Source organism: Watersipora subatra, chromosome 1 (assembly GCF_963576615.1).
Source record: "Watersipora subatra chromosome 1, tzWatSuba1.1, whole genome shotgun sequence".
In the NCBI taxonomy this organism is placed as follows: domain Eukaryota; kingdom Metazoa; phylum Bryozoa; class Gymnolaemata; order Cheilostomatida; family Watersiporidae; genus Watersipora; species Watersipora subatra.
In genome coordinates this window covers 65,222,467-65,240,836 of record NC_088708.1, presented here as the reverse complement: position 1 = coordinate 65,240,836, position 18,370 = coordinate 65,222,467, and positions in this window count along the sequence as shown.

Genomic DNA, 18,370 nt, shown 5'->3' with positions numbered 1-18,370 from the left:
CGTTATCCTGATGGAAGTGAGAGACCAATAGCCAATGTTTCAAAAACACTGACCAGCACACAGAGGAAATATGGACAAATACAAAAAGAAGCTCTCTCAATCATATTTGCTCTAAAGAAGTATCACCAATACCTGTATGGTCGACGGTTTATCTTGGTAACTGACCACAGACCTCTTCTCACACTTCTAGGACCTACCAAAGGAGTTCCAGCTCTAGCAGCCAACAGACTAGCAAGATGGGCACTGGTACTAAATCAGTATGACTACACCATAGAATACAGATCTACCCAGCATCATCAAAATGCAGATGTCCTCTCAAGACTGCCAGTTGGACCTGATAAAGAGTTTGATGCAAGAGAAGATGAGGATGATGTTGATACAGTATGCACTATTCACACTATTGGACAACAGCTCAACTCTACAGACTACAATGTTCTAGCAAAGGAGACAAAGAAAGACACAACACTAGCCACAGTAATGCGCTACACAGCAGAAGGATGGCCTGGAATAGCGCAGTTTCATCAATCCAGAGAAGTCAACCGATAGGCAGAAAAGACAGTTAGCAAGATACACAGCTACAATCTTGGAGCACCATGCTATGCCTTGTATCATGGACCTAGACGCAACAGACAACCTAGATGGGTTCCAGCCATTGTTACTAAGAGATATGGAACTCGTAGTCTCAATGTCAAAGTGGTACCAAAGGGACCTACTTGGAGAAGACATGTTGAACAACTCAGACCAAGATACTCAACAGAAGAAGATCAAGACCCTGGAGATAAACCTGATATAACAGAGGAGACAAAACTGCAACTACCAGCCCCTACAACTGTAACAGAGCAACCTCCGTCTAGAAGAAGACCACGCAACCCTCGTCTACCTGATGGAGATGAGTATAGCAGAGACAAACCCCGAAGGTCTAAGAGAACCAGAAAGAACCTTTAGCTTAGTGAGGAGGTGTCATGCAAGTGCCAAGTATTACTGGTACTTTGCCAACAAACATTATGCTTTTTAGCTAAAGCTTTATACAAGCTAATATTATATAGTACTGTCTCATTATAGCTATTAATAATGCTTGTAGCTTTTTACAAAGCTTTTCTATGACCAAACATATAAATACTTGGGTTTTCTGTTATCAAATCAGTTGTCTCTGGAGTGTGCAATAAACCATTTCTCTAATTTAATACTCTATTTAATTGCTTCTGTGCAGAAACATAACATACTGTTACAGAGAAGTTGGACTTATTGTCTGCTTGTTGGTAAACTAGGTCAGGGTTGATAGGCAAGAATTATCACACCTTACATTTAACTTACTGCTGGAGTTTACCAAGTTGTGCTGATCCAAGCCGTCTAATGGCTGAAACAAAATAGCAAAATAACTCATGAGCATATACAATGAAAAATTCCAATGAATTCAGACAATTAATATGCCTGCCATTTTTTAATTATTAGTTTGTTAATTACCAATGAGTATGTTTTAAAGTACAATATAAAACAGACAATTAGAAAGTAACTTAACTTGTAATCAAGTTGAGTTGGTTTTAAATAAATAGCAAAATAGCTTAGCTAAATATAAATACTGTTTATAAATAAGTTATTAAAAGCTTACTAGTCAGCACACCTAGTCACAGATGACTAGGTGTGCTGCATATATATATATATATATATATATATATATATATATATATATATATATATATATATATATATATATATATATATATATATATATATATATACATATATATATATATATATATATATATATATATATATATATATATATATATATATATATATATATATATATATATATAGATAATAATTAGATGTTGTGCTTCGAACTAGTTCTACTGTGTAATAAGAATTTTCTGCACTTGTTTCAGTTGAATGAACTTTTTATTAGTATTGCATGCAATTTTTAGTTCAGCTGCAAAACTTGACAATTTGGAATTAGCTGCTCTTACTGGAAAAGTATCAATGAGCACTAACCCAGTTTCATTTAAATTTGGAATATTAGAAACGCTCTCACTGATTTGATAGATAGATAAATGCCTAGTTGTGCTAAAATATGTTCAAGGTTTTTAACTATCACAATGCTAACTATAGTATTTTAGTAAATTCACAAACATTAAACTTCCAGTAGTTCACAGCTATTTAATCTGTTATCTTAACTTATCCATCTTTTTATACAATTCTTAAAAACATGATTATTGTCATGCAATCAGGTGCTGGCTATTTCAAGGTAGTTTTGTTGGTGTATTAGTACCAACAAAAATTAGTTTTATTAGTTCAGACTAATTTAATCTATATTTTTGCTTTTTACAGGCATCTACTATACAACTCCATCAAAGAATGACTCATTCACCTCTCAAGCTAACCAGATGTCTAAACAACTTATAACTGGTTTAACTGGAGGCCTCATTGCTGTTTCTATCCTGGCAATTATCTTGATCTTGGCATTCATATTTGCCTGCATTAGAAATCAAAAGTATGATCAACCATAATATGCTGGCGATTTCCTTTTTGGTTGTAAAATGGAACCACTGAAGGGAAGCAATGGTTATGTGATAGATAAGTATACAGTTAACTGAGACAAGCTCTCCTCTTGAATAGTTGCCTAAAGCCAACTATATACTATGTACATGTATATTGGTTGAGTTAGTCTCACAAATATGGTAATAAAAAAGCTAAAAAATTAAATTTTTGAGGCCAAATAAATGAGTAAAAAATACTAAAGTCACAATACTAGGTGATTAATCATAGAATTAAAACAATGAGGCTGACATTTTGATTTTACCTGAACTTTAAAGTTTACATGAAACATTTTAATTGATGCACCCGATTGATGAAAATAAATTAGTACATCATTTTCACTACTTTCCTGGATAGGCAAACAGTTTGGCTGGAAAGTCTATTTTTATACTTTGCTCATCTAAGAACTCAAGCTAATAATTTGAGCTAGTCTAAATCTTGAATATACTAAAAGCCATGCTTATAATTGTGCCTATAATCGTTGTGTCATGATCTTTCACGCAATCATGATCTATCAGCATGCTAGCAGTAACTAATTATAGTGTTTTTCTTAGCCCTTTAAGCATGCTTATTTTAAGCTGTGTACTAAGTATGTGCACAATTATTCTATAGTAGGGAGAATAGGGTGTGTGTTGTAGTAGTTAAGCACGTTTGTCTGCAGAACCAGAGTATTGAGTTCAATTCCAGTATAAAGCAGTTCTTCGTTTCTAAAACTTTATCTCTATAACTAGACACACAAACGACAGACATTTACATTTATATATATACTAGCTGTACGTCCAGCGTTGCTTAGGTAATAAAAAATCTTTTTGCAAAAAAATTTTTTTTTATTCAGCATGTAACCACAGTTACCATTCTAGTTCCATTTTTCATTACGAAACAATTATCTTTGAATATTGAAATCTGGAAAAAAATTAAGCAGTAGTCATCACACATCATAGACCATTGCAATCCTTATTAATCATGTGATTGTAAAATGATGGAATATTTAAAATAATTTTAGACTTAGAACCCAAGTGTCAAGAGATAGAGCTCTCAGAGGAGAAAATACAGCTGATATAATTGGTTAGCGGTATAACAGTTTATTAACATATAACAGCACTCTTGAAGATTTTACTGTAAATCAACTCGGCTTACAAAACTTAATACTTGAGAAGGAAAAAACAGATTCAAGCACTAGCTCTTGAGGAACTCACATAACTTCTAGTTTAAGTTGCTATCAGCTGTACTTATACTTATAAAAACTAGACTTCTATCATTATCTGTGCTTCTTATGTGAAAACTCTGATAAAACTGGGAAAATATCTGCTATGGTTGCATACCTACACGTTAAAACAATGAATTTACCTTTGGTGATGTTTCTCTATCAATATTTCAGTGTTTATTCAGAGGATTTGTGCGCTAGATCAGCTATTGGTCTAAAATGTCTGACTTGTAAAACAGATTAGGGCTCAAAAAGACCACCGGTGGAAATAGGAATGCATCCAACTTTAGATTGCTCTCTGCAACTATAGATTTATCTTCAGTTGTTGAAGTTTCCTAGTCACTGGGCTCAGACATGTCCAGCAACCAAAAGCCAATGTTTGCACAACAGTGTTGCTAAAAACATGCACAGCCTTTTCTTGCAAGCTAAGCAGACACCCTACTTAATCTTCGAGGAACTGCTAGCACAAATTTATGTGATATTTAGTCAAAATATATTATTTAACTGAATATCATGCTGAAATGTGCCATGAAATACATTAGCTCACAGGAGTATATAAAACTTTTATAACTTTGTAAATAAATTTTAGACAATTTTCAGATGGAAACACTAACTACACAGAGTTGAAATTACAAGTGGATGAGCACCAATACGAGAGACCAGAGAGAAATGATGTTACATATGATGTTGTTGCTGATGAACCCACAGGAGTGTCTGTTTCACAGGAAACTAGACCAGATGGGTATGAACAGATCCACTGTGTCTAGAAGTACAGCTGATAGATTTATGTTAGTGAACAGGCCACGTAAGGCATATCTTGGTAAATTAAAAAAAATAACTTGGAAACTTTTATGAAGTGGATGCTAGTGTAAAAATATGTTTTTATTTAAAATTTGTCAATAAAAAACAAACTACTTTGACATGATAACTGTTTAGCTTTTCAGTTGATATATTACAACTGGTTATAAAATGCTGGAGTAATTTTGGCAGTTTTTCTTTTTATTATTGTTTTGTGTTTAAACTTTTGTAAATCTTCCCTTGCTACAGAAACAGGAACATAGCATTGCCTCAACATAATTTTTCTCTCAAATAACAATAGTCAGTAACCTTCTTAAAAGAAGTTTTGGCTGCTAGCTGTCTGATTCAAATTTAGTTCTTTTGAACTTTGTTATAGCTTTTCATGTATTTGACTCAGAGTTGGTTGTTTGTAATTTAAGTGATATTTGATGTATTATTTATTATAGTAATTTAAAAATGTTTGTGTACTCAGCTTGAAGTCTGGAAAGAACTTTTCCTCACTCTAACATCCATAACAACACACCAGCTTTTATTCAAGTGCATTAAAACTGTTATGTATCATGTTTACAGCCTAACACCGCAGTATTATGTGTTTATTGCAAACTATTTTCTAGCTTTTTGGTGTCTTAGTAACTTTTAGAAAAGTTGACCTGCATAATTGATTTTACAATCTTTGTTAATTAATGTGTCTGTAAAATGATTGTGTATTTGGTACAATTTTAGACTTAGGAGCCAGATGTCTGGAGATAGATCTGTCAGAGAAAACCAAACAGATGAGTCAATTGGTTAGTGATATAACTGTATTTAAAGACATCAGAAACATTATATTAGACCAATTTAGAATGTTACACAAACAGCTGAGATTTTTATCAAATAAACTGAAGTTTTGACTTTAATATTTTTTGAGGCTGTATAAGAATGTCACGAATATAATATTCTAGTTTTGTCTAGCTTTGTGACAATAAGATTCATTGGTCTTAAGTAAAAAAAAACTAGATTGCAGCTCTTTTTAAAAGCTTTACATCTCTCTAATATATTTTCATCTCTATCTTATGTCATTATTATTACCGCTTAAACCTCTATTGTTAGTATCTATGCTTCTTGTTTTAAGGTTATTTCCACACTACAGCAATATCTGCTATTGCTACAATATGAAAGTATTTGTTAGATTAGATAACTTCAACGTTTTGTAATATTGTACCATACACTTGAATACAGTTTGTTCTCAAAACTTAGAAAGTGCTACATATTGTAATGATACCATTGATTGAATGACTGAAATATTCCCATGACCAAACACGAGCGGAGCGAGAGTTTGGGAACTTTATGATAAATGCATATGTGCACACAACTTTCGAAAATTATTTATCAATGGCCGTACGCAAACCCTTGTAGGGCCTACCGAAATCCTATCAAAAATTTAATCATTTTTGTGTGGAGTCATTATTACTATACTTAAATCATTATTAAACTTAAACGACTCCACACAAAAATGGTTAAATTTTTTGATAGGACTTTGGTACAAGGGTGTGGGTACGGCCATTAATGAATGATTTTCGAGAGTTGTGTGCTCATATGCATTTGTCATAAAGCTCCCAAACACTCGCTTCGCTCGTGTTTGGTCGTGGGATAATAATGATACAAAACACATATAAACCTATTTAAATATATTACCAAGTCTTTGAAAAGTGTCGACAATATCCTAAAACTTACCCATCAGATTGGATTATAGATAAATAGAAAAGTTAATTTGGCCTAAAATTGCCATTAAAACCTGACAAGCCTTTTTCGATTAAAATTAAGGCCGGCCAACAAAACGCCTATAAAGCCATGCGACAGATGGTGGAACCATAAAGCCGGGCAAATTTCCCAAGAAAAATGTGCACATTTCACCAGTATATGACATTGTCCAATTGCCGAAGGTTTCTGTAATCTATGTAGAAATACTGAAAAGTAATCGTTTCTTTTTTTGCCGATTTTAAAGATAACTCTAACATTTTGGACACCTATAATGAGTACTTTGGTATTCTAACTGATGTCAAAAGCAGTGAAAGTAAAGGAAATGACGATGATATTTTTCTAACAATTCTTATAAGATTATTACAATATTTAATTATAAGAATAATTATTCGATTTTATAAGATTATTATAAGATTTATTTATAAGAATAATCATTCGAATTTACAAGATTGAAGTATATAGTGACTGATGGTGTGCAATATGTTACTGTTATTATTTTTCTAAAGATTTTCTTGATTATGCTACGGCTGTGCCCAATATCGCAGTACCGCCAGGCCGTTTTTAATATCTGCAAAATTAAGTATAGGCCTACATTGTCTTATAGGTATACAGCTATTTCTATGACAACCAGCTAAAATCTGTTTAGATTTTTAAATTCAGCATAATAAATTCAGCATTTGGATATAAATACAGAAATCTAGATAAATATCACAACTTCTTGATATTGGTTGCTATGACGTTTTAAAATGTGAACGAAATTGTGCATTGGTTTTTGCTTCTCAAACTTTCACACAAGTTTTCTCAGAGCTATGTTTTCGCACTAATGGTAAACATGCATTCAGTTTATTGACCATAAAATTTGCTGTAATTAAACTGGAATAAATTTTTTTTGCAAAATCCCTGAGAATTTTCTCCTTTTGCTAGTGTAGATAACTCTAAATTTCACACACCCCACTTAACCATTGTTTCTGTGACATGACCCATTTCTTTATTTTGCTTCAGTTTGCAAAAAAACTTCCAGCCACATATGAATGCTAATGCTTGCTTTCTTTTAAAGATCGCTGTAAAACCATTCTACATTCAACACAACAACTTAAATTGTGTATATTACACAGCAGTTTGCCATTTTACTTCTAATATTGCATTTCTCCTATTGCAGGAGAGATATATAAACATATAATATTTTCTTTTCATTATTGCTGTTTGTTGTACATAATAACACCCAGTACATTACAACTACCATTGCAGCTACCATTGCTCCTATCTCACTGCAATGCCATTTGCCTGCTAATATTGCATTTCACAACCAACAGCACCCCTTCTTTTTTCCATTATCACTTTGGTCGTGGGCTGTATGACAGGGGAATTTTAGTTATTATAACTTACAAAGAATATAGTGACAAATCATTGACCTTCAACCTTTTAGATAAGAAAGGTCACTACACAGAGCTGACTTTGCAAGCTAATGAGCACCTATATGAGAGACCAGAGAGAAGTGATGGTACATATGAGGTTGTTGGTGATGAACAAGCAGAAGTCTCTGTTCCACAGGAAACTAGACCAGACGAATATGAACAGATTCACTGAAATACAGTTGGTAGACCAGAGCTTCCAACAAAACTATTTAAGATGTATGATGAATCTGAAGAGGTGTTTGAATGTGTTTACCAAGTGGTAGTTAAAATAAAAATGTCCTAACATCTTGACTTTTTAGTATCTACCCTGTTTACTTAAAGATATTTGTATAGTTTATTTTACATCTTGTTCTTGACCAAGTTTTATAAATGTTCCACTGAAGTAGCAAATTTATTTACTGTTGTACATGACTGTCATATCTTTATGCAAAGTTTGTAACAGAATTGTCTTTTTTAAATACAAGTTCATTTTTTACAAAATGCTTTTGCCAATTTTCCAGCACAATTGAAAATTCATTTATTTATATAACTTTTAACACATTTGTGGACCTTTAAAGTATTTTAAACTTTAAACTTTTTAATAGATTATTTTGATTCAGTTAAAATGTGGCATTGTGTACTATTGATCCTTATTTAGTTTCTATAAACAGTGCAGATATAACCACACGTAAGAAGTTTTGTTATTATTGAATGATCATCACTTAGATGACACTCATAATTTCCGATTGCCTAGATTGGTAAAATATAAGCAATAAAACTCCAATATGCATCATTAAGGCATATTTACTACCTATTTTCTCCATATACTTCTATTAAACTAGAGATGGTCTATCTATGAAACTCTAGACATCCAACCGGGCTGTCTGCTATACATAGCTAGTAATGAAGACACCATTACATAGATTGTTATTAGTGTGAAGGCAAACATGCTGACAATGTTTTAAAGCGGTTTCATGTGACTACCATCTTGTTACCAATATCTATTAAGATTAAGTTCACTGACCAAAGTCTATGCTGCCTTGAGTTCCCAAGAGTTGTACCTCAATTAGCCGTGCTATTGCGTAGTTAGTCATTATCTACAACAGCTTCAGAACAGTTTCTACTGACTGACCATTTATAACCAAATTCTGTTACGATTCAACTCTCTGACATATAGTGTCTATATTGCCTAAGTTAACTAAGTTACTATTAGCCAACTTATTGGTTAACGGAATGTCTTCACCTCTTTACTTTTTATTTTCTTTCATTAAATACCTTTGGGTGTATATAAAACAGACAAACAAACCAACAGCAGTTTCACAGTTTCCAGATAATATTATGGCTGCCATTAGGATAATTATGCTATTTTATCATGACAGCTACTTTTACTAAATGACATCCATGATTAGTATTCCCACTGTCCATGAATTGAGTCTGTGCTTTAGAATTACTACAAACAGGATGGCAACTATCTTTAGGCAGCTATAACAAAGGTCAGTCTGTGTATTTCATGGTTACTTTTTGGCTAATTCAGCTTCCCAAATATATATCTTTATTGAACTGCAATCAGAACCTTTACAGTAAAACAAATTGAACATTATTGTTAAGATTTTCTGCGATTATGTTTGTTTATTTAACATTGCCACACTAATATGGTGTCAAAAACTAGATGGAAATGTCTTTTATTATCAATAGTAATTGTACATAAATATAAGCAGTTTTTCAGAGAGAAGAAAATTTATATTTTTGTACTCTGCTGAGTGACAGTTTGTGTGGAAGCAGGTATCTACTCATTGGAAAATGAGTCTCAAATTTGCGCAAGCAAAGAGATACAACCGTGGCTTTGCAATATTTCAGATCCACGGTGTGGTTAGCTAGAAAACTAATAACGTTATTAGAACACCAAAAAGCCATATGACCTCAACCAAACCTGCTACTGTATTACTGTTTGCACACATTAAGACTTCTTTCAGCTATTATAATTAAACACGCTGTAATTTCACTTTAGCTACATTTACCAGATTCATTTATTTTTACATAATTATGTAGCAGCACTGGTTGATGTAAGGAGTATGTTATGTATAGTTCTGTTATGACGATCTTAAATCTTTTTCACTATTTTTCAGAGTTTGGCAAAATAAAACTATAAATCACCAAATAATGTATGAAACGTTTTCGCTTTCCAAGTCCCAAAGTTGAAAAAGACTGTCTATTAATAACTGCAACTTTGCACCATCAATCTAGCTGGTTATTGTGAGAACAAAAGGAACTCACATTAAACTCTATAAACAGCAATAGCTATATTCAACCTACAGATACAAATGATAACCTTTTATGTTAAAACGTATTTTTAGAATAGAATATATATGTACTGCTGACTAGTGGCAGATTGTAACTACACTTATCTATGGGGCACTCTTAGTCACGAGTTATCTTCTACTAATATATGTACTTGTAGTCACAACTTCGAATTGGTAAACATTTGACAGTCATTTAAAAGTCATGCTAGTGAATTACTTTCTAAAAGAGCATTCTGTAAGATGCTATGAATATAAAATAGCATGAATGAAAATGAAGATGTTTTCAGTTTAACCATGCATACGAGCTTATCAAAGCATAAGTATATAGCATACATCAGAGATGACCTTTATGGGTCCAGTCTGTAGAATTCATCAATTGATCAGCTGTAGTTTGACCCAACCTTCTTGACCTTTCAGCAAAATTATCTATATGAAAAGTAACTGTTGAATGTTTAAGTATAATAGTTTTGTGGCTTTATTTACATCATGTGTTAGCTTTGCATACACAGTCGGCATCATGTACTGACTAGTCGGCAGCTCAATAAAGATTTTCAAATTTTTGTGATAGAAACTGCTAGTTCAGTTAACATTGTCAACAACAAACTTACACTAGCTCTATTAGTAAGCACTACATACTTTGTATTATCCAACTCAGCTGAACCTATAATATTGATAAGATAATCATTTCTGTTAATATTTACTAGTCATGCTCAAAAGTTAAACGCATGTTATTTTGCTTTGGTCTATTCATAGATTCCTCAATATGCTTCTCAACTTAAAATCATCCTAAAATGAATTATTACATTCAAACAATCTCTTGCTGAAATGGCTGTTAAAGTCTAAAAGTTTCTTCCTCACCTTTGTAGTACCAGCTGTCCTTTAGCTTCAAGTACCTGTTACTAGTGCCAATTACCAGATGCATAGCTAGATGCTACTAGCTATGCATGACTTTGATCTGTTCTATACTAACAGTTATACTTATTTGGGGCTGTCTTAGCAGTACTACTTATAAGTGTCTATGAACAGCTGCAAGCTACCAAATATACATGTTTGTTGTCATCTGTGTAAAACTGGCAGCATATGGCTCATAGCAGAACAAAAACGGTGCATAGATCTTTAAGACTCAACTGTAGTCTCAAAATGCATTGCTTTTAGAGAATGTGTAATAATAGTATTTACAACATATATTCTAATGAACTTTATCAAAGTATTTATATTTTCACATAAATGTAGAATACTTACAAAAGTTTATGCTTGTCTGTGTTATCGTATTGAACACTGCTTTTGAATGTTTGCCTGTTTGATTTTGAGAATATTGATTACCTTTCTAATTACCGGTAACTCCAAACACTGTGTGAAGTGAAACATGAAGGTGTCTCTGATAGTTCCTATGCTTTCAGTCTTCTCTTGCTTGATAGCCACAACCGGTGAGTTTCATTTTTTACCAGTTCTTATAAGTCATAGTATTAAAACATTTTTGACTGCTTCTTTTAACTTTGCTATAGTTTGTTGTTCAGAGTAGTCTGCACGTCTAAATTATATGCAAATTACCTCTATTGAAGCTGCGTCAACTTAGGGCAGCATTGTTTAATCGCCAACAAACTAACACGCTCTCCATATTATAGAAGTTAATGTTACCTGCATGTAGTTATATGGTCAGTATATTTGGTAGCACATATATTCACAATTCATTTACTCTTAATGCTATATAATTTAAACAATTAACCACAGTATATTTAAATTACTAGCTAAGCGCTGTTCTATTTTAGCAACATTGCACATTAATTTTAATTGCAACTAAATCAATTTGATATGCATCCCATGTATTACAACCTCTTAATTGGACTAATTGAACCAACATCTCTTTGTTTCTGTAATGGTGAAGGTAGAACGGTGTAGAATGTGAATTTCTTTCAACATGGTACATATAGTCAGCTACAAACCACTGTACTCCAGCAGTATTGTTTAATCACAAATCAGACTAAAAAGGTTATATATATAACTTATATATATATGTAACCTATATATATGTAGGACAGATAGCACAGTTGGTAAGGTATCGGGAAAGTGATCATTAGGTCCTAGGTTCAAACCCCAACAACTGCACCTTTCTGGTAGTCCTTAGACAAGACTCTTGCGTGTATAATATCTACAACCTCTATAATGAGTGCAATAACCACGACATGCCGGCTCGAACGTCGCCTGGTGAAACAAGGTCCGCGCTGCCTGTAGCTGAACCAGAACAAGGCAGTGAAAATTGGGCTACTGGTTTAAAACAGATAAAATGGACTCGAAGTGGTAATGCGGACCTCATGCAGTACTAATTTATGAGTGAACCTCAAAAGTGGGGCTACATAGGAAGGATGCACAACTGTGGATAAACCTGCGCCCTGAATTGCCACTACCCGCTGAACAACTTGTGGCTCCGAGGAGTAACATAATCGTGCGGCACCTCATATCAGAACTTGAGGTATATGAAATTAGGGAACAGTCGTTCACCCAAGTAACCTCGACCAATGAAGGGTGCATATCGACACACACTGTTACACACACACAATCTTGTGTTGACTCACGGGTTGAAGAAGACATGCACTTTGACCTTGACCCATGGGTAAAAGAGCTTGCAGAAAATATCATCAACAAGATGCCAGCTGCTAATGATTATGAAAGCAGGGTACCACTACGGAGACTTAGCAAGGCCATACCTAAGAAGCTGTTAGAAGGCATTAACTTGGCGCTGGAGTCAATCTCAACTGGATCGATCAGTGAGACAAATACCCTAATCTACAGTACAGCCGCCATCATCTTGGAGGATAAGGGTATTAAGCCACTGCCAACAAGGCTTCATTCCATCCTGGCAGCTAAGGCTACAAAATAAGATCAAAGACTTGCGCAAGAAAGTTAGTAGGCTCAGTAAGGGATCTAACCACAGTTTGGAGCATCCAAAAAGGGAAGCCACAATAGAAGCTCTAAAATCTGCCAAACAGCAGATAGTAGCACTCTCAGCACGACTGAAGCAGTACACCAAAGAGCGGGATAACAAGAGAATGAACAAACTGTTCATCAATAATCATCTAAAGTGTATTCTCAGTTCAAAGGTGAACTGCAGAGGCCAATGTCTGAGCCTCCCCGATCTAGCACTTCAAAGTTCTGGAAGGACATCTGAGAGAAAGAGACTACTCATAACACCACTGCAAATTGGCTGAAGAGGCTTAAAGAGAGCCATCAACACACTGTGGCTCAGCAAGCTCACCATCAGTGAAGTGGACATCAAGTGCAGAGTGCAGCGTATGAAGAACTGGGCAGCACCTGGCCGTGACATGATTCAAGCTTTCTGGTTGAAGAAATTGACTTCACTTCACACTAGAATGGCGCAGCAGATGGAATGCCTAATAGAACAAGGTGACATTCAGAATGGCTGACCAAAGGACGAACTGTATTTCTGATAAAAGATCCAAAGCAGGGGCCGATTCCCAAAAACTATCGACCAATAACGTGCTTGCCCACCACCTGAAAACTGCTCTCAGGAATAGTTGCAAACAAACTGGAAGAGCACATGAGTCACTATATGACCAGTGCTCAGAAAGGAATTGGGCGCAACACCCGAGGAGCAAAACATCAGTTACTGGTGGATCGGACGGTCTGTCAAGACAGCAGGAGAAGGCAAACCAGTCTTGCCATGGCTTGGATTGACTACAAAACGGCCTATGACTCAATTCTCCATAGTTGGATACTTGAGTGCCTCAGTATGTACAATGTCCACACTGCTCTTGTGGCATTGATGTCAATGACCAAATGGAAGACGGAACTGGAGGCTAATGGCAAAAAGCTGGCGAGTGTACAAATTAAGCGAGGCATCTATCAAGGTGACTCCTTATCACCGCTGCTCTTCTGCATATGCCTAAACCCTCTAAGCAATATGCTGGAGGAGACTCAATATGGGTACCAGTTTAAGAGTGGCACCAAGATAAACCACCTCTTCTACATGGATGACATCAAGCTGTACGCTAACAAAGAAAGGGACATTGATTCGCTAATACACCTCACTCAGGTATACAGCAAGGAACATCGGAATGACCTTCGGTATTGAGAAATGTGGAAGGCTAATTCTTAAGAAAGGTCACTCTATGCTCACAGATGGCCTGAGAATGCCAAATGGTACCATCAAAGATATAGAAGAAGGGTACAAGTACTTGGGGATTATGCAAAGCAACATCAATCACGAAGCTGAGGTACGTCACAAAACCATTACCGAATACAAGAAACACCTTCGGCAGGTCTTACGGAGCCAGCTCAATGCCAACAACCAAGTCATGGCAATAAATACCTATGCACTGCCAGTAATAAGATATCCATCAGGCATAATAAAGTGGACTGAGGAAGCCATCAAAGAAACAGATATAGCAACTCGTAAACTGCTGACCATGCATGAAGCACTCCACCCAAAATCTGATACTACTAGATTGTATCTTGATAGGAAAGATGGCGGTAGGAGACTCAAAAGTGTACAGCAGACAGTGAAAGAGGAGGAGCAAAGCATCAAAGCATATGCAGCCTCAATGGCCCTTTCAGATAAGTTGCTAGCTGAATTTCAATCGGCTGCTCTTACAACGGATCTACGCCCTGATGATGAGGAAATTGACTGGCACACGAAACCTCTTCATGGTACTTACCACCAACAAATATCTAAGGTTGGCGATTTTCACCAGAAATATATTTGGCTGAACAAAGGAAACCTAACGGCCAATACAGAGTCACTAATCATGGCAGCCCAGGAGCAAGTGCTCCCAACAAGGCAACTCCAAACGAAAATCTATCACACTAGAGACGATCCTAGATGCAGACTGTGCAAAGATGCACCTGAGACCATCCAACACATCATCAGTGGATGCAAGCAGCTAGCAGGAAACGCATACACTGAGCGGCATAATCATGTCGCAGGTGTTGTGTATAGAAGTCTATGTGATGAGTATGGCCTTAATAAACCACAACACTGGTGGGAAGCTCCTGGTAAGGTCAATGAAAATGACCACGCTAAGATCCTCTGGGACTTCTACATCCAAACTGACAAGCATGTCCTAGCAAACCAACGAGGTATAGTGGTGGTACACAAGGAGAACAAGAGGGCTACTATAATAGATATAGCAGTACCCAATGACTACAATATAGCCAACAAAGAAAAAGAAAAGGTAGAGAAATATCTCCCTTTTGGAGAAGAGATTGAAAAATGCTGGAATGTAATAACAACTGTAATCCCAGTAGTCATTGGGGCACTGGGCGCAATAACACCGGCGCATAAAATGTGGCTTGCCCAAATACCAACAACAATCAACTCAGGTGAGTTGCAAATAGTGCGCTATTGGAAACAGCTAAGATCGTGAGGCGAGTGCTCAAACTCCCAGGTCTCTGGTAGGAGACCCGAGTTAGAGCAGAATTTACCACCCATACGGGGTATCCGGGGTGAAGAAACAATTTTATATATATATATATATATATATATTTATATATATATATATAGATATATACATTTTTGCAATTTTTTCAATTTGTAATTTTCTAATCTGCTGTTAAACTCCCGTTAAACATTTCTGATTTGTTTCTCATGTTCGATAGCTACATTCTGTAAAAGCTAAATACTTTTTTACGTAAACAAATGTATTATCCGAGTAGGAATAACCTCTATGTTATCTTTCCATTCGTAATTTATTTAAACTGCACACAACTCTTTTTCCATGAAATGAAGTTTGAAAGTTAGAATAGTAATTGTTGTTATACATTAAATAAAAATAAATTTTCTGTTCAAAAACTATTTTATCAACCGAGCAATGCCGGGCATTCACCTTGAATAATTATGTATCACTACAACTATTTACAGTTGATAAGCCATAAATTCCACAATTTATTCTGTCAATTGTGAAAATATAAAAGGTTGCTAAAGTTCAACAATGTGTAGAAAATACATCAAAATCTTATTAAAGTTCATTGCCATTTACCTGCTACTGTTTGTGTATTTATTATATCAGCTACAGATGGAACTTACAGCTGGTTAATAGTAATGATCTGAAACCATGTCTGCTTTAGTCATCATTTCATTTATGCAGTTTTCAAGGGAATTACTTAGTGTACAAACACTAAAACATGAATTTGTAGTTTGATTCAACAATTTTAAATTTCTTTTAGTATTAGCTAGTTTGCTAAAGCTTGCAGTAGATTGACCAAAAGAGGAGTTATAAATGACTTACCTGATTTATCGCATTGACAATTAGTTGATTAATGGCTAATCTACATAGTTCGCAAAGTTTAAATCGTTTTAACATGACAGCTAAACTTCTTAAACTATGCTTAGCTTGAAGCTATCACCAGACAATCATATAATTACATTAGAATATGTCACCCTAAAGTTTTCATTATCTAATCACAATGCTTCACTAACGGAAGGACAAATTAGAGTTACACGGATTTACCTATAATTTACCAATTAATACTTTAATGTTTAATGTGTAATACTTTTAAGGTTTTATAAATGCAACTTATTAGTGAATTATATAGTGTAACTTTTAAAGATAAGTGGATAATTGAGAATTAGACATTTGAAGTTTTTTTCACCATCAGCTAGTTCACTAAGGCTTGCTGCATGATCATGAAAAGAAGAGGCATAGCTGATTTACTTTTTTGACAGTTTCTTGATTATGGGATAATTTAATTTACAATCTTTAAAATGTTTCAACATGACAGCTGCATGCTTCCAACAACTTTTCATATATTACCAAACATCAACCAACTATTTAGAATACTTCACGCTTGCGTCTCCATGTTGCAATCACAATGCCCCACTAACAGAAGGACAGATTAGAGTGACATGGAAGCTACCTACAAGACAATATCAAGCAGGAAGTGGGCTCATCAAATTAGAATATTCTAGAAACCCAGACTTCACTGTTATTTCAACACTTTTTATTCCTCTGGAGAATGAAGAAGCAGTGATAGACACAAAATATATTAGGAACCCCTACTATGCTAAAATTGACATAGTCAGACCCTACAATGATCAACTTCTTGTACAGAATCCTGGAGATCAGTATTATCTAGTAAATAGAGGAGATCCTCTCTGTGCTGGTATGGTTATGTGTTGTGGCTATTATTATGCAAAAAAACTGTGCACACAAATATTTTACTCACAGTTTTATGGCTAATATTATTGTTTTGAAACAATTTTATTAATACTCAAAGTTTTGCATAAATTTGGGTGTCGCGGCCATTTTTTTAGAAAAAAATTAATTCATATTAATTTTGATCTCCGCTGATTGTATAGATGTCTATTTTACACCAGCATTTGTTATGATAAAATTTATGCTACGAATAAAAACTACATCTAATTAAGATTAAGGAAGGTGTATTGCCGAAGTACTAGTTGGGTTAATTATCTCTCAATATTGTAGAAAGAGGGCTACTACAGGGAAATCAAATAATTGTGGAAGCTGGGGAGCTTATACCTGACAGTGTGAGAACCTTGACTGTCACTGTGTCAAGTATTAGTAGTTGTAGTAATAATTGAAAACCTGATCAGTAGAGTAAGGGTTTATCTAATTAGGAATTACTCATTTTTTCCTTATTTAAATAGTTTCAATGACTATGTTGTTTTATTTTTTCCCAGGGTGCAAGAACATCATATAAGAGAACCACAAGTGGTGTGTCATTGACAACACAGTATATGGACATACAGAAATTTGTTGATATTCATTAGACACACAGAAACCAAAGCAGATTTTAATACACAAAATGAGTCAAATATCGGCTGAATTTGAAAGACATCATAAAAGAATGTACTTATACTTCAAGATTTTGTTTCTCTTCTCTACACTTTGAAGCAATGTTCCTGCTGTTCAATCAAATGACTCTACGCTCTAATTTTTTCAAAAAGAAAAGGTTTAAGATATGAAGATATAGCAAAGAAGAAGAATGATTTATTATCAATTAATCATAGGGGTTGACCTGATTATGTTAGTCCTGGCGAATGCGGCTAGCCGCTAGGCATTTATTTGAAAACCATGCCATCTTAGTTTTTTATAATAAAGAAGCACTCTTAGCTATGGAGAGTCAGTCTTTTACACGTGATTGCTATATGCACAGTGTGCATTACCCAAATATATTATCTTGCTTGAAGTTTAAAGTGAAAGGTTTATTTGCACAAGACCTTACGCTGAACCCATAAGTGTGAGGTCAGCACACTCTCACAACACCACTGCTACTAAGAAGCTCAAATGATCGGAAGCGATGCACTCTGTCTGTAAATAAAAATGGAAACAACATAAAACAATGATTTTAGACTAATGGGTTAGTTGATATGGACTTTTTAATGCTGACTTATTTATAAAAAAACCTTTTTCAATAACTCAGTA